Raw genomic sequence first — 23245 nt, 5'->3', positions numbered from 1 at the left:
TGTTTGCGATCCGCAAAAAACGAATCACATACGGAAACCATACAGAGATGTTTTTGGAACAATGGATCCGTGAAAAACAGACCACAAAATACTGAAAAATACATATGGTCGTGTGAAAGAGGCCTGACAGAAAATTCTACATCAATGGAAAGAAGCCCTAGGGAGTTAGAAAGTATTCTGTTTCCTCCAATTTTATGAATTCTATTACTAGATACACAGTATTTTCCATTCACTTTATGATATAAGATATGCAGTATTACAGACTGTGTAACACAACTGTGTAATCTCCATCCTAGGTACGGGTTACAGCTGAACTACGCAAACAGTGATTCTGGTTTCATGGTTTGCCGTAATACAGGGACATACGTCGGTAAGCCGCACCTTCTCATTTGTATTCCTGTACCGTCTGATTATTTTTTTTTCAGTGCAGAATCACTTAGTTCCTCATGAAAATAAGAAAACTCAGAGCATGGAATCCACCTGTCTACTGCACCGTATCAGTTTTGTGGTCCACAAATCAAGGATCTGCAAATTACAGAAGCGGTCACCACATATTATTTATATGGCTTTTTTTTGTGGCAATTTATGTTTGAATGGTGTCTTTTTTCAGATTTTTTTTTCCTACAGAGGAGGGGATGATATCACCAGAAAAAACACCATTGCTTCAACATGGCAGTAGCACAAACCCACGTGTGCCCTACATTTCATATTTGCCATTGTTTTTCTGGTAACATCTGTAGCTGGTGTTTTTTCATAAAAAAATGCACCAAAAAATGCAAAAGAGCAGAAAAACTAGCAAAAAAAGAACCTATGTATAAATCCACCCTTAGGCTACATGCACACAAACGTTGTTTGTTTCCGTGTCCATTCTGTTTTTTTAGCGGATAGGATGCGGACCAATTTATTTCAATGGGTCCACAAAAAATGTGGACAGCACACCATGTGCTGTCCGCATCAGTATGACCGTTCCGTAGCCCTGCAAAAAAAATAGAACATGTCCTATACTTGTCCGTTTTAGGCCCCTTTCACACGGGCGAGTATTCCGCGCGGATGCGATGCGTGAGTTGAACGCATTGCACCCGCACTGAATACCGACCCATTTATTTCTATGGGGCTGTGTTTACATGAGCAGTGATTTTCACGCATCACTTATGCGTTGCGTGAAAATCGCAGCATGCTCCTCTTTGTGCGTTGTGGTGCGATAATCCACGCAACGCAGGCCCCATAGAAGTGAATGGGGTTGCGTGAAAATCGCAAGCATCCGCAAGCAAGTCCGGATGCGGTGCGATTTTCACGCATGGTTGCTAGGAGATGATCGGGATGGAGACCCGATCATTATTATTTTCCCTTATAACATGGTTATAAGGGAAAATTATAGCATTCTGACGACAGAATGCATAGTAAAATTGCGCTGGAAGGGTTAAAAAAAAAATCTAATTTTTTTTAACTCACCTTAGTCCACTTGCTCGTGTAGCCCGACATCTCCTTCTGTCTTGATCTTAGCTTTGTGTAGCAACAAGGACCTTTGGTGACATCACAGTCATCACATGATCCATCACATGATCTTTTACCAAAGGTCCTTGTTCCTAAAAAAAGCTAAGATCAAGACAGAAGGAGATGCCGGGCTATGCGAGCAAGTGGACTCAGGTGAGTTAATTTATTTATTTTTATTTTTTAACCCTTCCAGCGCTGTTTTACTATTCATTCTGTATTCAGAATGCTATTATTATCCCTTATGACCATGTTATAAGGGAAAATAATACAATCTACAGAACATCGATCCCAAGCCCGAACTTCTGTGAAGAAGTTCGGGTTTGGGTACCAAACACGCACGATTTTTCTTACGCGAGTGCAAAACGCATTACAATGTTTTGCACTCGCGCTGAAAAACCGCTGGTGTTCCCACAACGCACCCGCACATTTTCCCGCAACGCCCGTGTGAAAGGGGCCTTAGGCATTGTTACAATGGATCTGCAAAAAAAAAGGATGGCATACGGAAGTCATCCATTTTTTTTTTGTGTTTCCGCAATTTGCGGACCACAAAACACATATGGTGGTGTGCATGTAGCCTAAAAGGGTTGTCCAGTCTTTTGTAAGTGATGGTTTATCCTCAGAATAGGCCATCACTAGTTGTTTGGCTGTTGAGCTGATCAGCTGTTCTGCAGTAGCTCGGTCATCGGAAATCGGCGCTAGAACTACAGTGCGCCGCCAGCATTGTAGTGGACTGCGCTCGCAACTGCAACTCTGCAGAGCCATGTGTTTTTATAAAGGAAAGATGGGCCACCCTCTGGGGTCAGTTCCTCTGTAGCGCTCCATAAAAAAGGTCATTGATAAAAATTGCAGAACACACTGACGTATTGTTTTTTTCAAGCAAAAAACTAAATAAAACTAAACCTTGCCAACTTGTGGCAGCTTATTGGGCACATGATTTTGTGTGTAACCTGAGGTATTACCTGTAAAACTGTGTGCCATTGGCTGCGGTGGGTGGACAGGACTACAGCTGTGTAGATAAATATACTACCACAATGTAACTTTTTTTTTATTGCTTATGTTACTATAGGACATCACAATATCAGTTTCATCCTGGACAGTAATTTTGGAAGGTAAGTAAATGTGAGACAGTAAGGAATATAGTATATCTAGAAAAATCTGGAAGACGAAATCATGATATCCTGCCTAAAGAAAATCAGTATAACTAACAGATATATAATATAACAATAACAAACAGGCGCATGATCCATGAGGCAAGGTGAGCGCGCTACCTCATGTTTTGCCAGTAGTGTCCTGGTACTACTTAAGAAATGTGATCACCTAAGGCAATGGACATAACTAGCAAAGTGTTTAAGTTGCCAGACAAGTGTGGAAGGAACGCTCCAGACAAACTTCATACACTGTGAAATGCCTAGAAAAGGGCTTTAGGGGGCGGAGCATGACACAAGGATTAAAAGGACTTACTGATAGGATTTACTTACATATATTGATGACCTAACCTCAGTGTTCCTTCAAAGTATACCTGTCGTCTCAGTTTATTTTTAATATATCGTAGGGACAGGGATGTTTAACATTTTTCTAATATACTTTATTAGGGAAAGATTATACCCTGTTTTCTAGAACAAAAAATCAAGAGTCTCTTAGCAAAGCTCTAGCTCAGCGTTGCTAAGGTGTTTCACACTTGGCTTGTGGCTTTCCGGTTTTGAGATCGGCAGAAGATCACAAAACAGGTCCAAAATGTCTCAGTTCTGTCCCCATAATGTGTCAATGGGGACAAAATTGGTCAGGATGCGTTCCGTTCCGTTTTGTTGCGTTTTTTTGACTGGACACAAAACCATTGCAAGCTGTGTTTTGTGTCCGGTCTGCGAAATGGAACAAACCGGATCTAGGATGTAAATCAATGTAAGTAAATGGTGCCAGATCCCTTTTCTTGTTAGCAAGAAAAGCAGATCCGGCGGCCATTGACTTACAATGATTTTCATACTGGATCTGGTTTGTTCAGTTTAGATTTAATACAACCGGATTCAGACGAAATAGATGCATCCGGATGTATTAATTGGAACAAATTTGTTTATTTCTGGTTTTGAGATCCTCTGCCAGATCTCAAAACCGGAAAGCCACAATGCAAGTGTGAAACAGGCCATAGACTGTCTTCAGCGTTGTACCGAGCACTGAAGACACCTGTGTGTAACATACAGAGGCTTCCAGCCGCCTCTTGTCACCACCACAGTCCCTGGCTATATACAGTTGAAAGAAAAAGTATGTGAACCCTTGGAAATGTTATGGATTTCTGCACAAATTGGTCATAAAATGTGATCTGATCTTTATCTAAGTCACAACAATAGACAATCACAGTCTGCTTAAACTAATAACACACAAAGAATTAAATGTTACCATGTTTTTATTAAACACACCATGTAAACATTCACAGTGCAGGTGGAAAAAGTATGTGAACCCTTGGATTTAATAACTGGTCGAACCTCCTTTGGCAGTAATAACTTCAACCAAAAGTTTTCTGTAGTTGCAGATCAGACGTGCACAATGGTCAGGAGTAATTCTTGACCATTCCTCTTTACAGAATTGTTTCAGTTCAGCAATACACTTGGGATGTCTGGTGTGAATCGCTTTCTTGAGGTCATGCCACAGCATCTCAATCGGGTTGAGGTCAGGACTCTGACTGGACCACTCCAGAAGCCGTGTTTTCTTCTGTTGAAGCCATTCTGTTGTTGATTTACTTCTATGCTTTGGGTCGTTGTCCTGTTGCAACACCCATCTTCTGTTGAGCTTCAGCTGGTGAATAGTGATGAGCGGCAGGTGCCATATTCGATTTCGACGAAATTTGCGAATATTCGATAGAATATTTGTTTTATATTCGTCGAAATCGAATATTCATCATTATTCTTGTTATCGCGATTAATATGCGATTTAAATAATCGCGTATTGCGATTTTAACTTAAAGGCTACTCTCCTATTGAAATAGCAATGCGATTAATTCAAGTTATAATAATCTAATTTCGATTTCAGCTTAGCACTGCTATATTCCATATTCGTTAATTCTAGCCTAATATGGAATATAGCAGTGCTAAGTTAAAATCGAAATTCGATTATTATAACTTGAATTAATCGAATTGCAATTTCAACTTGGACCTGGTTTACTATGGTTGGCTTGGTAGAATTAGCGAATATGACGAATATATTCGTTATATTCCACAAAACAAAGTATTCTGCATCTTCGTTTCAGCTACCTATTCGTCAACTTCGCTAATTCTAGCAATCATATAGGAAAGTTTACTATAGAGACAGCTAAGTTTAATTCGCTATGTGATTATATGACTGCTTTAAAAAAAAAAAAAAATGAATAATTATAATACCTGATAATTATTATAATTATTCTATTTATAAAAAAAAAGCAAAGTAATATAATCGCATAGCGAATTAAACTTAGCTGTCTCTATAGTCAACTTTCCTATATGATTGCTAGAATTAGCGAAGTTGATGAAAAGGTAGCTAAAACGAAGATGCAGAATACTTCGTTATCTTCGTTTTGTGGAATATGACGAATACATTCGTTATATTCGTTTTGTGGAATATGACGAATACATTCGTCATATTCGCTAATTCTACCAAGCCAACCATAGTAAACCAGGTCCAAGTTGAAATCGCAATTCGATTAATTCAAGTTATAATAATCGAATTTAGATTTTAACTTAGCACTGCTATATTCCATATTAGGCTAGAATTAACGAATATGGAATATAGCAGCGCTAAGTTAAAATCGAAATTCGATTATTATAACTTGAATTAATCGCATTGCTATTTCAATAGGAGAGTAGCCTTTAAGTTAAAATCGAAATTAGATTATTATAACTTGAAATAATCGAATTGCGATTTCAACGTAATTCTCAAATCCGACAGTACATTCTAGTATATGGAGACGTTCCCATGGTGATGGGGACGCTCCATGAGCACGGAAGTCGGCAGAAGCGGCAACGGGCACTGACTGGAGCAGCCAGGAAGCCAGGAATCCAAAGGACAGGTAAGAACAACTTTAGGGAAGTGGGAAAGAAAAAAATATAACAATAAAAAAAAACACAAAAAAAAAAAAATATTCGAAATATCGAATTTATATCACTATATTCGAAATATTCGCGAATTAGCGAAGTGCCGATATTCACGAAAAAAAAACGATATTCGAATATTCGCGCTCAACACTACTGGTGAACACATGGCCTTAAGTTCTCCTGCAAAATGTCTTGATAAACTTGGGAATTAATTTTTCCTTCGATGATAGCAATCCGTCCAGGCGCTGATGAAGCAAAGCAGCCCCAAACCATAATGCCCCCACCACCATACTGTCACAACCAGACAGCTGAGAAGCTCTGACAGAGGCCTTTCAGAACCTCCTCCTTGAGTTTCTGTGTTGTGGTATTCAGCTCCTCCTCTCGTTAGCCTCTCTCAGCTGTCATGTGTTGGACTAATTGCTTCCCTTTAAATTCCTCCCCAGAAGGCTTTTCTGGGCGGCTTATACTACTTCCTGGAGTGTGTGTGCATGCTGACTCTGTTCTCCTGTTTGCTTCAAAGCTAAGTGTTGTACCTTTATCTGTTATTTTCTGTTTGCTGGATCCCAGGTGACCCTGACTCCCTCCGTATCTTGTGTAGGGAGCCGGTGGTCGTGTCCCCTCACTATTGTAGGGTGCTCAGGGCTTTATAGTCAAGGTTCGTGGATATGCAAACCTCCACCATTCGGATCTTTGCATAGGCTGAGCAGCCAGGGAAAGTGCCAGGTCTTCTGCAGGGGTCTCCCTTGGTTCCTTAGTATCCAGCGAGTCGTTTATACATGTTGCTTTGCCTTGTTTCCTGTACACCGTCCGTGACACATACTTCACAGTTGGGATGAGGTTTTGATGTTTGGGTGCTGTGCCTCTTTCTCCACACATAGTGTTGTGTGTTTCTTCCAAACAACTCAACTTTAGTTTCATCTGTCCACAGAATATTTTGCCAGTACTGCTGTGGAACATCCAGGTGCTCTTGTGCAAACTGTAAACGTGCAGCAATGTTTTTTTTTGGACAGCAGTGGCTTCCTCTGTGGTATCCTCCCATGAAATCCATTCTTGTTTAGTGTTTTACATATCGTAGATTCACTAACAGGGATGGTATCATATGCCAGAGACTTTTGTAAGTCTTTAGCTGACACTCTAGGATTCTTCTTCACCTCATTGAGCAGTCTGCGCTGTGCTCTTGCAGTCATCTTTACAGAACGGCCACTCCTAGGGAGAGTAGCAGCAGTGCTGAACTTTCTACATTTATAGACAATTTGTCTTACCGTGGACTGATGAAAAGCAAGGCTTTTGGAAATACTTTTATAAGCCTTACCAGCTTTATGTAAGTCAACAACTGATGTGTTTTTTTTTATAGGGCAGGGTAGCTGTAATCAACACCTCCAATCTCATCTCATTGATTGGACTCCAGTTGGCTGACACCTCACTCCAATTAGCTCTTGGAGAGGTCATTAGTCGAGGGCAGGCATGCTCAACCTGCGGCCCTCCAGCTGTTGCAAAACTACAACTCCCAGCATGCCTGGACAGCCTACAGCTATCAGCCTACAGCAGGGCATTGTGGGAGTTGTAGTTTTACAGCAGCTGGAGGGCCGCAGGTTGAGCATCCCTGGTCTAGGGGTTCACATACTTTTTCCACCTGCACTGTGAATGTTTACATGGCGTGTTCAATAAAAACATGGTAACAAGTAATTATTTGTGTGTTATTAGTTAAGCAGACTGTGATTGTCTATTGTTGTGACTTAGATGAAGATCAGATCACATTTTATGACCAATTTGTGCAGAAATCCATATCATTCCAAAGGGTTCACTTACTTTTTCTTGCAAATGTACATATGCGCTAACTATCACCCTGCCCCATCTCACTTGTTACACACAGGCGTCTTCAGCGCTCAGTAGAAGTGATGGCTGAAGACGGACTCAGTTAGAGCCAGATATAATTTTTTTACCAGCCAGACCTAATTTATCAAAATTAGTGCTAAGAAAAATGGAGCAGTTGCTTATTAGTAATGAGCGGCATAGGCAACATTCGTTTTCGCGATATTTTGTGAATTTCTTGCATATTATTCAGAATAAATTCACGAATTCTTAAATTCATGATCTCCAGTCATTATTTTCTCAATTGCGCAAATCGGCACTAATGATGCGCATATTTTTGGCACAATACATGCAACTTCACATTTTATCAGGTCTGAGTAGATATTACTGATTGGTGCACTAAGTATTGTTGTGACTGCACAGCACCATGTATGTAGCATGTATGTATGGACAGCAGAACCTATCACACCACCTAACACCCTGCACTGGAACCGATCAGCTACACTATATCACAATCTGACCTACACTGACTATCTCCCCCTAACTATCTGTATTATATATATAAACTAACTATCTAATGTAATTGGATAAGGAATAGGATCCAGATGAAAGCACAGAGCACAGCAATGTCACTGCTCTCTCTCAGAACTGCAAAAAACAGCAGAAAATGGCTGCTGGGGAGGTTCTTATATAGTAAGGGGTAGGCAGCTTTCCTATTGGTTGCTAGGGATGTTGCTAAGCTCTGAAAAAAAATATTGCAGCTTTCTCATTGGCCCACAAGCAAGAAGGGAGGTTACTGATGAAAAAAATCTAGAATATTCGCGATTACGAAGATATAGCACTATATTCTACATCTTTGCGAATTCTCGAAGTGCCGATATTCGCGATAAAAATTTGCGATTAGAATATTTGCTCATAGCAACCGTTCAGTTTCCAGCTCTCATTACCTTCTGGAAAACGAAAGCTGCAATCTGATTGGTTGTTGTGGGCAGCTGCTCCCGCCTGGGCCTCATCCTGCATTTCCTGCATTTATATTTTACTCAGCCGGGTCCAGACGCCACTTTGTCCTCAAACCTGTTAAATAACATCATTTACAAACTTTACTACTGGACCTTTTTTCTGTTGCAGGAGTTTACCAGACTTGGCCACATATTTTGTGTCTTCCTTGAATAAGCTGGCCATGTACCAGACGTATGCAGGTAACACACGTTCTTCATTATTGCTTTCGGCTCTCTTTACGTATTTTTCCATTATATTCAGTACATACGGCATTTCGAACGTTCAGCCCAGGCATATATAACGGTATGCTACGTATTGCTCACAAGATATTTGGGTAAGGTATGCCGGCCTTGAGGTGGCGTTAATGGAGAAATAGGAACGCGTACTTTGTTATTTATGGACCTAGAGCAGGAGAATGTAGTGTTCTTCTCCTCAGGAAGAGGAAACTGTTCACATGCGCCATTTTGGCATAGAGCCTTGATGTTTTCAGCTGCACGTCATGTTGTATATGAGTCAGACTCCCACTATATATATATATATATATATATATATATATATATATACATATATAGTGACACCAATGCTGGATTGGTGGTGGAAGGGAGGTATATTTCCCCAAGATTCCTCTCCTATGTGAAGTAGCAGGTGAGAGACTCTCACCTGTGAGGTAATTAATGAAGCAGCACTGAGGGTGGGGATATAACAGAGCTAGGAGGTCAGTCAGTCAGTCAGTCTCTCTCTGCCTGGGGACACAGAAAGCATGTCTGTGTGAGTGAGCAAACTGTGAGTACTAGATAGCTAAAGCCTTGTTTTGTGAGCTGTCTGGGAGAAGCCCTCCAGCGGATAGATAGGCACTTTTGATGTTTAGTAAGTGCCGGGCAGGCAAGACTTTTCTTTTGTTGTTTTATTTTATTTATGCAACCTGCTCAATAAACCTGGCTCCAGGCCAGCTGAAAACGTATACCTTGGTGGCTGGTCGGAATTGTGTGAAACAGACAAGTGTCCTTTCACCCCAGCAAAGGCGATCCCCAGCTTATCCCCACACAAGTGGTGGCTTGGCGCGGGGAACACGTTAAAAGTCTGAAAATGGATGACGTAGTAAGGGCCCTGATTCAGTCTGCGGCAGCCCAGCAGGAGGCAACCAGAGAACAACAGCGTACAAATGCAGCCCAGCAAGAAGCAAACCGCTTACTGTCTGCACAGCTAACCACCCTAATAGAGGCCACGAATAAAGACTGCCAAATCTTGCAGGAAGTGGTGCAGTGTGTGGCAAGTCTTCCAGTGGTACAGCCAGGAAAAGAGCAGACAACTTTCCATGTGGGTCATTTTTTGCAAAAGATGACAGCAGAGGATGATGTGGAAGCTTATCTGGCTACATTTGAGAGGACAGCAGTGCGGGAAGCGTGGCCAAAGCCACGGTGGGCAGGGCTGCTAGCCCCGTTTCTTGCAGGTGAAGCGCAAAAAGCTTATTTTGATCTGGAACCTGAGGCTGCCCAGGACTATGATAAACTTAAGTCGGAGATCCTGGCTAGGCTAGGTGTTACCCTAGCAGTTAGAGCACAACGGGTACATCAGTGGACATATAAAATGGATAAACCACCACGCTCGCAGATGTTCGATCTCATCCATTTGACCCGAAAATAGCTACAACCCGAGATGTTATCAGCACTTGACGTCGTGCAGCGGGTGGTCCTCAACAAGTTCCTGAGGTCGCTACCCCCAGCCCTAATGAAGTGGGTGAGCCATGGGGACCCTAATACAGCAGACCAGCTGGTGGAGCGATACTCTGCGGCTGAGGATCTTCTAAATAACTCTCAGCTCTCAACTAGAGTTGAGCGAACACCTGGATGTTCGGGTTCGAGAAGTTCGGCCGAACTTCCCGGAAATGTTCGGGATCCGAACCCGATCCGAACTTCGTCCCGAACCCGAACCCCATTGAAGTCAATGGGGACCCGAACTTTTCGGTACTAAAAAGGCTGTAAAACAGCCCAGGAAAGGGCTAGAGGGCTGCAAAAGGCAGCAACATGTAGGTAAATCCCCTGCAAACAAATGTGGATAGGGAAATGAATTAAAATAAAAATTAAATAAATAAAAATTAACCAAAATCAATTGGCGAGAGGTCCCATAGCAGAGAATCTGGCTTCCCGTCACCCACCCCTGGAACAGTCCATTCTCAGATATTTAGGCCCCGGCACCCAGGCAGAGGAGAGAGGTCCCGTAACAGACAATCTGGCTTCATGTCAGCAGAGAATCAGTCTTCATATCATAGCAGAGAATCAGGCTTCATGTCAGCCACCAATGCAACAGTCCATTGTCAGATATTTAGGCCCAGCACCCAGGCAGAGGAGAGAGGTCCCGTAACAGAGAATCTGGCTTCATGTCAGCAGAGAATTAGTCTGCATGTCATAGCAGAGAATCAGGCTTCACGTCACCCAACATTGGAACAGTCCATTGGCATATATTTAGGCCCCGGCACCCAGACAGAGGAGAGGTTCATTCAAATTTGGGTAGCCTCGCAATATAATGGTAAAATGAAAATAAAAATAGGATTGAATGAGGAAGTGCCCTGGAGTACAATAATATATGGTTAAGGGGAGGATAGTTAATGTATAATCTGGACAAGGGACTTACAGGTCCTGTGGGATCCATGCCTGGTATATTTTTATGAACGTCAGCTTGTCCACATTGGCTGTAGACAGGCGGCTGCGTTTGTCTGTAATGACACCCCCTGCCGTGCTGAATACACGTTCAGACAAAACGCTGGCTGCCGGGCAGGCCAGCACCTCCAAGGCATAAAAGGCTAGCTCTGGCCACGTGGACAATTTAGAGACCCAGTAGTTGAATGGGGCCGAACTATCAGTCAGTACGTGGAGGGGTGTGCACACGTACTGTTCCACCATGTTAGTGAAATGTTGCCTCCTGCTAACACGTTGCGTATCAGGTGGTGGTGCAGTTAGCTGTGGCGTGTTGACAAAACTTTTCCACATCTCTGCCATGCTAACCCTGCCCTCAGAGGAGCTGGCCGTGACACAGCTGCCTTGGCGACCTCTTGCTCCTCCTCTGCCTTGGCCTTGGGCTTCCACTTATTCCCCTGTAACATTTGGGAATTCTCTCAGTAGCGCGTCTACCAACGTGCGCTTGTACTCGCGCATCTTCCTATCACGCTCCAGTGCAGGAAGTAAGGTGGGCACATTGTCTTTGTAGCGTGGATCCAGCAGGGTGGCAACCCAGTAGTCCGCACACGTTAAAATGTGGGCTACTCTGTTGTAGTTGCGCAGGCACTGCAGCATGTAGACGCTCATGTGTGCCAGGCTGCCCAGGGGTAAGGACAAGCTGTCCTCTGTGGGAGGCGTATCGTCATCGTCCTGCCTTTCCCCCCAGCCACGCACCAGTGATGGACCCGAGCTGCGTTGTGTGCCACCCCGCTGTGACCATGCTTCATCCTCATCCTCCTCCACCTCCTCCTCATCCTCGTCCTCCTCGATCTTCCAGTAGTGGGCCCTGGCTGGCCACATTTGTACCTGGCCTCTGCTGTTGCCAAAAACCTCCCTCTGAGTCACTTCGAAGAGACTGGCCTGAAAGTGCTAAAAATGACCCCTCTTCCTCCTCCTCCTCCTCCTGGGCCACCTCCTCTTCCATCATCGCCCTAAGTGTTTTCTCAAGGAGACATAGAAGTGGTATTGTAACGCTGATAACGGCGTCATCGCCACTGGCCATGTTGGTGGAGTACTCGAAACAGCGCAACAGGGCACACAGGTCTCGCATGGAGGCCCAGTCATTGGTGGTGAAGTGGTGCTGTTCTGTAGTGCGACTGACCCGTGCGTGCTGCAGCTGAAACTCCACTATGGCCTGCTGCTGCTCGCACAGTCTGTCCAGCATGTGCAAGGTGGAGTTCCACCTGGTTGCCACGTCGCATATGAGGCGGTGAGCGGGAAGGCCGAAGTTACGCTGTAGCGCAGACAGACGAGCAGCAGCAGGATGTGAACGCCGGAAGCGCGAACAGACGGCCCGCACTTTATGCAGCAGCTCTGACATGTCGGGGTAGTTGTGAATGAACTTCTGCACCACCAAATTCAGCACATGCGCCAAGCAAGGGATGTGCGTCAAACTGGCTAGTCCCAGAGCTGCAACGAGATTTCGCCCATTATCACACACCACCAGGCCGGCCTTGAGGCTCACCGGCAGCAACCACTCGTCGGTCTGTTGTTCTATACCCTGCCACAACTCCTGTGCGGTGTGGGGCCTGTCCCCCAAACATATGAGTTTCAGAATGGCCTGCTGACGTTTACCCCGGGCTGTGCTGAAGTTGGTGGTGAAGGTGTGTGGCTGACTAGATGAGCAGGTGGAAGAAGAGGAGGAGGAAGTCGAGTAGGAGGAGGTGGCAACAGGAAGCAAAGAATGTTGCCCTGTGATCCTTGGTGGCGGAAGGACGTGCGCCAAACAGCTCTCCGCCTGGGGCCCAGCTGCCACTACATTTACCCAGTGTGCAGTTAGGGAGATATAGCGTCCCTGGCCGTGCTTACTGGTCCACGTATCTGTGGTTAGGTGGACCTTGCCACAGATGGCGTTGCGCAGTGCACACTTGATTTTATCGGATACTTGGTTGTGCAGGGAAGGCACGGCTCTCTTGGAGAAGTAGTGCCGGCTGGGAACAACATACTGTGGGACAGCAAGCGACATGAGCTGTTTGAAGCTGTCTGTGTCCACCAGCCTAAATGACAGCATTTCATATGCCAGTAGTTTAGAAATGCTGGCATTCAGGGCCAGGGATCGAGGGTGGCTAGGTGGGAATTTACGCTTTCTCTCAAATGTTTGTGAGATGGAGAGCTGAACGCTGCCATGTGACATGGTTGAGATGCTTGGTGACGGAGGTGGTGGTGGTGTTGGTGGTACATCCCCTGTTTGCTGGGCGGCAGGTGCCAACGTTCCTCCAGAGGCGGAGGAAGAGGCCGAGGCGGCAGCAGCAGAAGAGGCCGAGGCGGCAGCAGCAGAAGAGGTAGCAGGGGGAGCCTGAGTGACTTCCTTGTTTTTAAGGTGTTTACTCCACTGCAGTTCATGCTTTGCATGCAGGTGCCTGGTCATGCAGGTTGTGCTCAGGTTCAGAACGTTAATGCCTCGCTTCAGGCTCTGATGGCACAGCGTGCAAACCACTCGGGTCTTGTCGTCAGCACATTGTTTGAAGAAGTGCCATGCCAGGGAACTCCTTGAAGCTGCCTTTGGGGTGCTCGGTCTCAGATGGCGGCGCTCAGTAGCAGGCGGAGTCTCTTGGCGGCGGGTGTTCTGCTTTTGCCCACTGCTCCCTCTTTTGCTACTCTGTTGGCTCGGTCTCACCACTGCCTCTTCCTCCGAACTGTGAAAGTCAGTGGCACGACCTTAATTCCATGTGGGGTCTAGGACCTCATCGTCCCCTACATCGTCTTCCACCCAGTCTTGATCCTGACCTCCTGTTCAGTCTGCACACTGCAAAAAGACGCAGCAGTTGGCACCTGTGTTTCGTCATCATCAGAGACATGCTGAGGTGGTATTCCCATGTCCTCATCATCAGGAAACATAAGTGCTTGTGCGTCAGTGCATTCTATGTCTTTCACCGCTGGGGAAGGGCTAGGTGGATGCCCTTGGGAAACCCTGCCAGTGGAGTCTTCAAACAGCATAACTTGAGGCTGAGACAGTTTCCCTGGTATGCATGGGGGTGATGTGACAGACTGATGGGGTTGGTTTTCAGGCGCCATCTGTGCGCTTTCTGCAGAAGACTGGGTGGGAGATAATGTGATAGTGCTGGATCCACTGTCGGACACCCAATTGACTAATGCCTGTACCTGCTCAGGCCTTACCATCCTTAGAACGGCATTGGGCCCCACCATATATCGCTGTAAATTCTTGCGGCTACTGGGACCTGAGGTAGTTGGTACACTAGGACGTGTGGATGTGGCAGAACGGCCACGTCCTCTCCCAGCACCAGAGGGTCCACTAACACCACCACGACCATGTCCACGTCCGTGTCCCTTACTAGATGTTTTCCTCATTGTTATCGTTCACCACAACAACAAAAATATTATTTGGCCCAATGTATTGTATTCAAATTCAGCTGAATATAAATTTGAGGCCTAGTATTTAGGCGCTGGGTGACCGGTATAGATTTACTGACAGAATTAGACTTGGAAATGCACAGTAGCGTGTGTGTGAAGTTATTCTGAATGACCCTATGTGCACCTTGAATATTATATACCCTTTTAGGGATAGATTTCAAATAGCTCTGATACAGCAGAAACCACAAAATTATGAAATTGCTAAATTGGGAATTGTATTTCAACCCAGAACAAAAAATGTGCTTTGACGGACACTAAATAACTTGCCCAGCCACAACAGTACAGCGGTAACGACAGATTTAGCGGGATATAAATTTGAGGCCTAGTATTTAGGCGCTGGGTGACCGGTATGGATTTACTGACAGAATTAGACTGGGATATGGCCAAAAAATAACCACACTATTGCTGGTTAAATGCACTTGGTGTGACAGCTTCACCCTGATGTAGGCTTTAGCCAAAAAACAACCACACCATTGAGGGTTAAATGCACTTGGTGACAGGCGCAGCTTGCCCCTGATGTAGTATATGGCCAAAAAATGAACAGACTATTGCTGGTTAAATGCACTTGGTGTGACAGCTTGACCAACCACACTACTGAGGGTTAAATGCACTTGGTGACGGGCGCAGCTTGCCCCTGATGTATTATATGGCCAAAAAATAAACAGACTATTGCTGGTTAAATGCACTTGGTGTGACAGCTTCACCCTGATGTAGGCTTTAGCCAAAAAACAACCACACCATTGAGGGTTAAATGCACTTGGTGACAGGCGCAGCTTGCCCCTGATGTAGTATATGGCCAAAAAATAAACAGACTATTGCTGGTTAAATGCACTTGGTGTGACAGCTTCACCCTGATGTAGGCTTTAGCCAAAAAACAACCACACCATTGAAGATTAAATGCACTTGGTCGCAGCTTGTGCTGGCGCACCACAAGACACAAAATGGCCGCCGATCACCCCAGAAAAAAGTGACTGACAAACGCTCTGGGCAGCCTAAAAACAGTGAGCAATTGAATTTCAGCAGCTCAATGATGCACAGCTGCAGATCGATCGATTAATCAAGTCCTTTGGAGGAGTTAATCTGCCTAATCTCGCCCTACTGTCGCAGCCGCAACCTCTCCCTACGCTAATCAGAGCAGAGTGACGGGCGGCGCTATGTGACTCCAGCTTAAATAGAGGCTGGGTCACAAGGTGCTCTGGCCAATCACAGCCATGCCAATAGTAGGCATGGCTGTGACGGCCTCTTGGGGCAAGTAGTATGACGCTTGTTGATTGGCTGCTTTGCAGCCTTTAAAAAAGCGCCAAGAAAGCGTCACAAAAGCGCCAAGAAAGTGACGAACACCGAACCCAAACCCGAAAATGTCCGGGTTCGGGTCCGTGTCACGGACACCCCAAAATTCTATACAGTTCGAGTTCGCTCATCCCTACTCTCAACCCCACTGAGTCCAAGGGTTCCGGGTAAGACTGTTACGGGGCTTAAGGGGACTGGGAGAAATGTAAAGACATTAAGTGAAGAAGATAATGAGACTGTGGGCTCAGGAAAGCCCAAGGGGTATAATGTTGGACTAAACAAAGGTCCCATAAGATGTTTTCGGTGTAATGGGTTGGGACACATTGCAGTGAACTGTCCTATGACTACTGAACCTATGCAATGTGATGTTGCCTTTATAAAAAATGCATGTCGCTGTTTGCGCAAGTGGTGTGTACTGCGGCAGGTTCAGACAGTGCGGAAAAACATTTGTGTGAATTAAAAGTGGATAATAAGAGTGTGACTGGGCTGCTAGACTCAGGAAGTGTAGTAACTCTAGTGAGAGCAGGCCTTATAGCCACCTCTGATAGTCAATCAGACACGTTCACTGTGACTTGTGTGCATTGGGATAAATGTGAATACCAGACTACTCTTGCTTATATTACCACCCCCTATGGGTCTGTGTTATTCTTGGGAGAGATTTTCCACATTTTTGGAAATATTGGGAATCCAAGTTGGAAACAAAAAGAAGTACATGGCAGATATTGACAGCATCTGACATAGGCCCAGAACTATTAGAGGAATCCCCACTAGGGGATGTAGTTGAGGTATCGGCAGATAGCTCCACCCCTTTTCCATTCTCTGTTATGGCAGGGGACCACATCTGAGACTGAAGGGTTAACACCTCAGGGTATGCCTGACCTAGACTTTAGGAAAGACAACTTTCAAAGTGAGCAAATGAAGGACCCCACCCATAAACGGGCCAGAGAGAATATAAAAGTGATAAATGGGAATCCTGTGGAGTCTGGCGCTAGGCTGGCTTTCTCGTGCATGGCATTGGGGGACACAGCAGCATGGTATATGCCCAGCTGCCACTAGGAGGCTGACACTAAAAACAAAAAAAGTGTTGGCTCCACCCAGGTGGGCTATACCCCTCTGCCAGAGCCGAGAGAGATCAGTCTAGTTCTAGTGTCTGTAGGAGGCAGACATGACCTGCTATATTTTTTTCGCAGGTCATCCTGCTAATTTTTATTTTTTATTTTATTTTTATTCCTTTCTCTTTTATCTCTGCAGGTTTCAGCCTGCTGCAGGGGTGGCTCCATCGTGTTCCACTTTAGTTGCCCCCCTGCGGGCGCGTACTAAGGTACCTGGCAGCCACCCAGTCCCCACTTGAATCTGCTTCCGCAGTGGAATTCCGGTGGACCCACGGCTCCCGTGTTGAGTCCACCGAGGGGGTGGTCATTGCTGCGCCTGAAGACATCAGAAGGTAAGTAGGGATCCTGGATCCATTGCAGGGACCCTGTAGCCTCTTCCCTTCCCCCACCTCTTCCATGTGCCTCCGGCACCTCTCCTATCTCCTGGGGGCCATTTTGGAGCCAGGGCTCCCACTGGAGGCCCCTGCCTTTTATCCTGGATCTGGCCCCTTTAAGTCGGGTGCGCTCCTGACATGCGGCGCGATCCCACAAGCGATAGGGGAGACTTTACCTTCCTTGTAGGGAGTGCTCTTCTGACTTCACTCCGGCCATACAGGATCTTATTAAAGCCGTCCGGGACGCGCTCCATATACAGGACGACCCTTCTTCCTCCTCTCAGGAGTCGGTATCCTTCCGCCGTTCTAGACTGTCCACTGTGGTGTTCCCAAATCATGAGGATCTTGACGCACTTCTAGCTAAGGAGTGGCGTCACCCTGATCGGCGCCTTTACCTTACCAGGGCCTCGGATGTCCCTTATCTTTTTTCTGAGGAATCCGTCAACCTCTGGAACATCGGTTCCTCCTCAGGTAGACCCTCAGGAGCTACTACCTTTCCTCTGGCTGACGCGGCTTCCTTGTTGGATCCCGCTGACAAACGGGTCGACTCCTTGGCCAAGTCCGTGTTTGCGGCAGCGGGTAACGTCATCCGTCCTGCGTTTGTCACCTCCTGGGTGGCCAAGGCCTGTGCTATCTGGGCAAAACATCTTGTCCGGGCCTTACCTCCAGACTCGGCCCAAGGGGAGTTGGCAGTGCTTGCCTCTCAAATTCACCAGGCATCCAAGTTTCTTTGCGATGCCTCTATGGAATCGGCCCATCTGGCTTCGCTCTTGGGCGGCGGATTCCGCCTAAAAAAAGGCGCTAATTTCCCTTCCCTTCCTCGGTGGGAAGCGTTTGGAGGAGCTCATCTCTAAGGCCACTGGTGGTGAGAGCTCTCTTCTTCCGCAGAATCAGCCTCGCCGCCGTTGTTTTCCTGGGTTGTCCTCTCGTGCGCAGTCCTTTAGTTCCTTTTGGGCCCTTCCCGCCCGATCTGACAAGAAGTCCACCAGGCCTTTTTTTAAGGCCAAGCCCTCCTGGCATGCTAAGCCCAAACCTGCTCGTCCCCAGTCCACTAAGCCACCTTCTGCATGACTCAGCTCCGGTCAAGGTTGGGGGGGTGGCGCCTGCCTGCCTTTCAGGATATCTGGCAAGCAAGTGTGGAGGACGCTTGGGTTCTGGAGGTGGTTTCCTCCGGATACAAGATCGAATTTTCCTGTCTTTCGTCGGAATGGTTCTTCCTGACGTCGCCCCCCCCCCCCCACCAGGGCAGATGAGTTTTTTCGGGCCATTTGTTCCCTTCGCTCTCTCGGGGTCATTGTTCTGGAATCAGAACGCTTTCTGGGTTTCTACTCCAACCTGGTTACGGTTCCCAAGAAGGAGGGTTCTCTCCGTCCAATCCTGGACCTGAAGGCGCTCAATCATTTCGTCCGCGTCCGTCACTTCCGCATGGAATCCCTCCAGTCGGTTATCGCCTCCTTGGAGGCGGACGAGTTCCTGTCGTCCATCGACATTCAGGACGCCTATCTACACGTCCCTATTGCCCTCTCCCATCAAAAGTTCCTTCGCTTCGCAGTAGGCTGTCTTCATTTTCAATTTGTCTGCCCTTCGGCCTGGTTCCGGTACCGGCACAGGCGGACGCCCTTGTTTTCCAGGTTATTTAAGGAGTACTGGCCAGGCCGATCCTTGAAACCTATACAGGACGGTCTGAGCCAGGCAACATGTAGGCAGCCCCTCAGCAGTTCTTTGCCTTAGCTTATGGATTTTAAAGATTTTAATACCTTCTCTTTGTTATCTCTGAAGTGTATAAACTCCATATTCCCTCCATCCAGAAGGGTCGTTATTATGGAGGAAGAAAGAAGACTTTGCTGAGGGTGATGTGAATCCCATCCCGGTAGTTCTTTTGATCTTCATGGGGTGAGTGGCGCATTTATCTGGCCTTGGCGTTGTTAAGAATTGCGCTTTGTGCTCTCTTTTTTCCAGCCTAAACCGAAAAAAGTGCTGGCCAAAAGAAAAAACAAAGAATGTCCGCTATGCGGTACGGCTTTATCCTCTTCTTATGGGAAGAAACTGTGCCAAATATGCATTGACAAGACCATATCGGATGAGTCCCCGTCCCTGTCAGAAAACATCAGGTCACTCATCAAGACGGAGGTTAAGAATACCCTGAGATCAGACAGATAGGCAGGAACTTCCGTCGGGGATAAAGGTGAAAAAACTGGCCCATCCCAGGTTTTCTCGTCGGAAGACAGTGATGGATCATCTGGGTCGTCCTCGTCCGGTTCTTCATCAGAAGATGAGTCCATGTCCAACACTTTTTTCCCCGCTGAGGACACGGATAAATTATTAAAAGTCATTAGGTCCACCATGAACATTGAGGATGTTAAGGAGGATAAGTCCGTAGCAGACTCCTTGTTTGAAGGGTTACAGGAGAAGAAGGGTCGATGTTTTCCTGTACACGCTAGCATCATGTCTTTAATTCAGAGAGAATGGAAGAAGCCGGGCAAGAGGGTTTTTGCCTCTAGGGCCTTCAAACGTAAATATCCATTCGAAGAAGTAGCCTCCTCCTCTTGGGGGAAAGCCCCTAAAATTGACGTCACCATCTCTAAAGCGTCAAAGAAGTCCTCTCTCCCCTTTGAGGATACGGGTATGCTTAAGGAACCTTTAGACAAAAAGGCTGAAACCTTCCTTAGGGGTGCCTGGGAGGCCTCTACCTTAGCCTTTTGCCCAGCCATAGCTGCTACAGTCACGGCTAGGACCTTATCCTTCTGGTTACAACAGTTGGTGGGGCAATTAAAAGATAGAACCCCTAGGGATCAAATCTTATCTTCCTTGCCAACCTTGCAAAAAGCAGCCGACTTCTTGACAGATGCATCGGTTGATTCTATTAAGTTCAGCGCTCAGTCAGCTTCCCTCACCAATTCGGCACGGAGGGCCCTTTGGTTAAAAAGTTGGAGTGGGGGTGATTTGGCCTCTAAACAAAGATTATGTAATATCCCCTGCCAGGGAGAATTTTTGTTTGGGCCTGAGCTAGACGACCTTTTAGAAAAGGCGGCAGATAGAAAGAAAAGATTTCCGGTCCCTAATTGTCACGACCCTTGGATATGGTCGTGACTCTTAGAGCCACATGCGGTTGCCAGCGGCCAGGTTGGTTGTTTACCACAGGTGAGGGCGGTTAGTTGGTAGTCTCACGTGTGGTTGCCGCTGGCAACATGGTGTTGTTGGCAGTGTTGCAGCTTGAGCTTGTTGCTAGGCGGCTCACTGTCAATGCATGTGGTTGCCTCTGGCAACGTGTTTATATGTGTGCACATTCCCTGTTTGGTGTCCACAGGGTTTGAGTTGTATGCACTTCCCCTTTTAGTTGCTGTCTTCCCTTCCACTGGTGTTGGAAGGGTTAATTCCCTTCTGTGTGTGTGAACATTGGGTGTGTCTCTATGTGGGTGTGACCTCAGGCCTCCTTATATGTTGGTGTGTTGGAGTCTGAAGGTTCAGTTTGGATTTGGCTCAGTTTGGTGTGGAGCTCTGCTCCTGGGCTGTTTGTGACCCTAAGCATTTACCAGAATGGGCAGGTCTCTGCCCTATCTGCCCTTTTTGAGCAGAATTTTGCCATGAATCCATGGATTGTTAGATTTTTCAAGGCGGTAGATAGGATGACACCAGTCTCTTCCCCTAGGGTGCCCCCGTGGGATCTTAACTTGGTTCTTAATTCCCTTACCAAAGCACCCTTCGAACCCATTGATTCGGTAGGTATTAAATTTCTTACCCTCAAGCTAGTTTTGTTAGTGGCCCTTACTACGGCTAGAAGGATTAGCGAGCTGCAGGCCATTTCCATCAATCTCCTTTTACTACAATTCTTGATGATCGAGTTACTATTCTACCTGATCCGGCCTTTTCTCCCAAGGTGTCTTCTAAATTCCATAGATCACAAGAGATCGTTCTTCCTTCCTTTTGTGACCATCCAAAAAATGTTGGAGAAGTCGCTTTTCATACACTAGATGTACGGAGATGCTTGTTACAGTATCTTAAAGTTACGGAAGGATAGAGAAAGTCTTCTGCTTTGTTTGTTCTCTTTTCTGGATCAAATAAAGGGAAGAAGGCTACCAAAAGTACCTTGTCCAGATGGCTTAGACTGGCCATTATTCAGTCTTACTTGGAGGAGGGCCTGTCTCCTCCCCTTTCGGTGAAGGCTCACTCTACGCGTTCGGTTTCCACTTCGTGGGCAGAAAGGTCGGGGGCTTCCATTGAACAAATTTGTAAGGCAGCCACGTGGTCTTCACCTTCTACCTTTTTCCGTCACTACCGTTTGGATTTACTCTCCTCTTCTGATCTTTCCTTTGGGAGAAAGGTTTTGCAAGCGGTGGTCCCTCCCTAGGAAGGGTTCTTTTCTCTGTAATTCTCTCTATGGTGCTGTCGTGGGGGAGGGGAAAAATGATGATTACACTTACCGGTAATCGGATTTTCCAGACCCCATGACAGCACCCTTCCTAATTCCCACCCTTGGTGATGTTTTTTTCTATGATCACAAAAAAAAAAAAATATATATATATATATATAGATATATATTTCACCGAATAAAGAGGCAGCACTATCCAGTTTTTGGTGACAGGGTGACGACCCCAAACTTTATTCCCAGCAACGTTTCAGCCTTCTCACTGAGACCTTTGTCAAGCTACAACAGTGCTAAAATGTGGGATCTATATACCCACAATTCATTACAAATTCAGTGCAATCAGTGAAAACACATGTTAACAATAATGTCACATGACCGGCGTATTGTCGAGTCGCTTACCTCTTAAACTCCACTCCCCCTCCCAATAATGACAGACTCAGCAAGTGGATTATATGGCCACAGCAGCCTTTTATTAATAACATAAATACAAATAAATATCATAAATACATAACTTAACCCTTGGCCTTCCCACCTGAAGGCCCCGCCCTAAAACCTTACCAAGAACCCATGAATGCCAACACGGGGAGGGTCCTTGAAGCCCCATAAATGACGGATAACTGGCCTCGCCCTCAGTTAAATTACCTCTAGCCGATGAACGCCAGCTCAGAGGCAGGAACCGGTAACCAAGGGCAACCAACTTGGGCCGCTACCCGCCATATCACACCTTAAACCAGTACCTGGGGAGTCCAGAGCCTCCTTTGGCTCCCTCCCCACCACGCCAGAGCCACCATAACCACCAACTCCAAGGACCCCCCACCGCCCCAGGCCGCTATGACAAAGCTTACCCTCCAATCACTGCCGGACCATCCGTAATCCACTCGCAACCCCCCGGCCTAACCCCAACACTAAGCGACACTCGAGGACCCCAACCTAACCCCAGGCAAATAGCAGCCAAAAATAACAACAAAAATTGGGTGGGTGGGAGGGGGCTGCTGCCACACTGCTGTCCTCACAAAATGGCCCCTTTTCCCGCCCCTGCTAACCCTTTTAACCCCTTAGCCACACCTCCATCCCTTACGTCACTATCCTTCCCCCTTAACCCTTTGTAACCCCGAATCCTCTCCCTCCAAGCCCCAGTCATGCCAGGCCTCCATCCAGCCTTGCAGCCCTGATTCCGGCCTGCACTTGACCATCAGACATCATAATATCACATGACTTTCTGTGTACATACCATGTTTATATCAAAAAGATAAAACTATCATAAAACATCCTATAGCGTCAATCAATAGTGTGGATCTTACATCCTACGTAACATATAGTTTATATACGGTGAGCCGATATACAGTGTTCTAGACCATTATATCCAACTTTCAATCTAACTTCAGTGAACAAAAAGTGCTCCAACCATTAAGAGTTAAAATCATCAGTTCCTTATACAGCTGTATCATGTTACATATTAAAAACTCATGGGACCAACCGTCATGGAACAGCTGAGTGCGCCTGCTTCAGCGTCTCCCCATCTGCCCAGCGCATGCGCCGCGCCGTGCGTCCCTCGTCCACCTCCCCACGTGGCCGCGTCATCACGCACGCACCCCGGACCGCAACGTCGCCCAGTGGAACGCATCGCGAGTACAGCGGCCTCGGGGGGAGGGAA

General features: G+C 46.4%; 1 pseudogene; it reads left to right on the top strand.

The window, feature by feature from the left end:
• Nucleotides 1–23245, top strand: part of LOC122939296 — a 359170-nt pseudogene that overhangs the window by 46727 nt on the left and 289198 nt on the right.

Source organism: Bufo gargarizans, chromosome 5, assembly GCF_014858855.1.
Source record: "Bufo gargarizans isolate SCDJY-AF-19 chromosome 5, ASM1485885v1, whole genome shotgun sequence".
Taxonomy (NCBI): Eukaryota; Metazoa; Chordata; class Amphibia; order Anura; family Bufonidae; genus Bufo; species Bufo gargarizans.
This window is presented reverse-complemented; position numbering and strand designations above follow the sequence as displayed.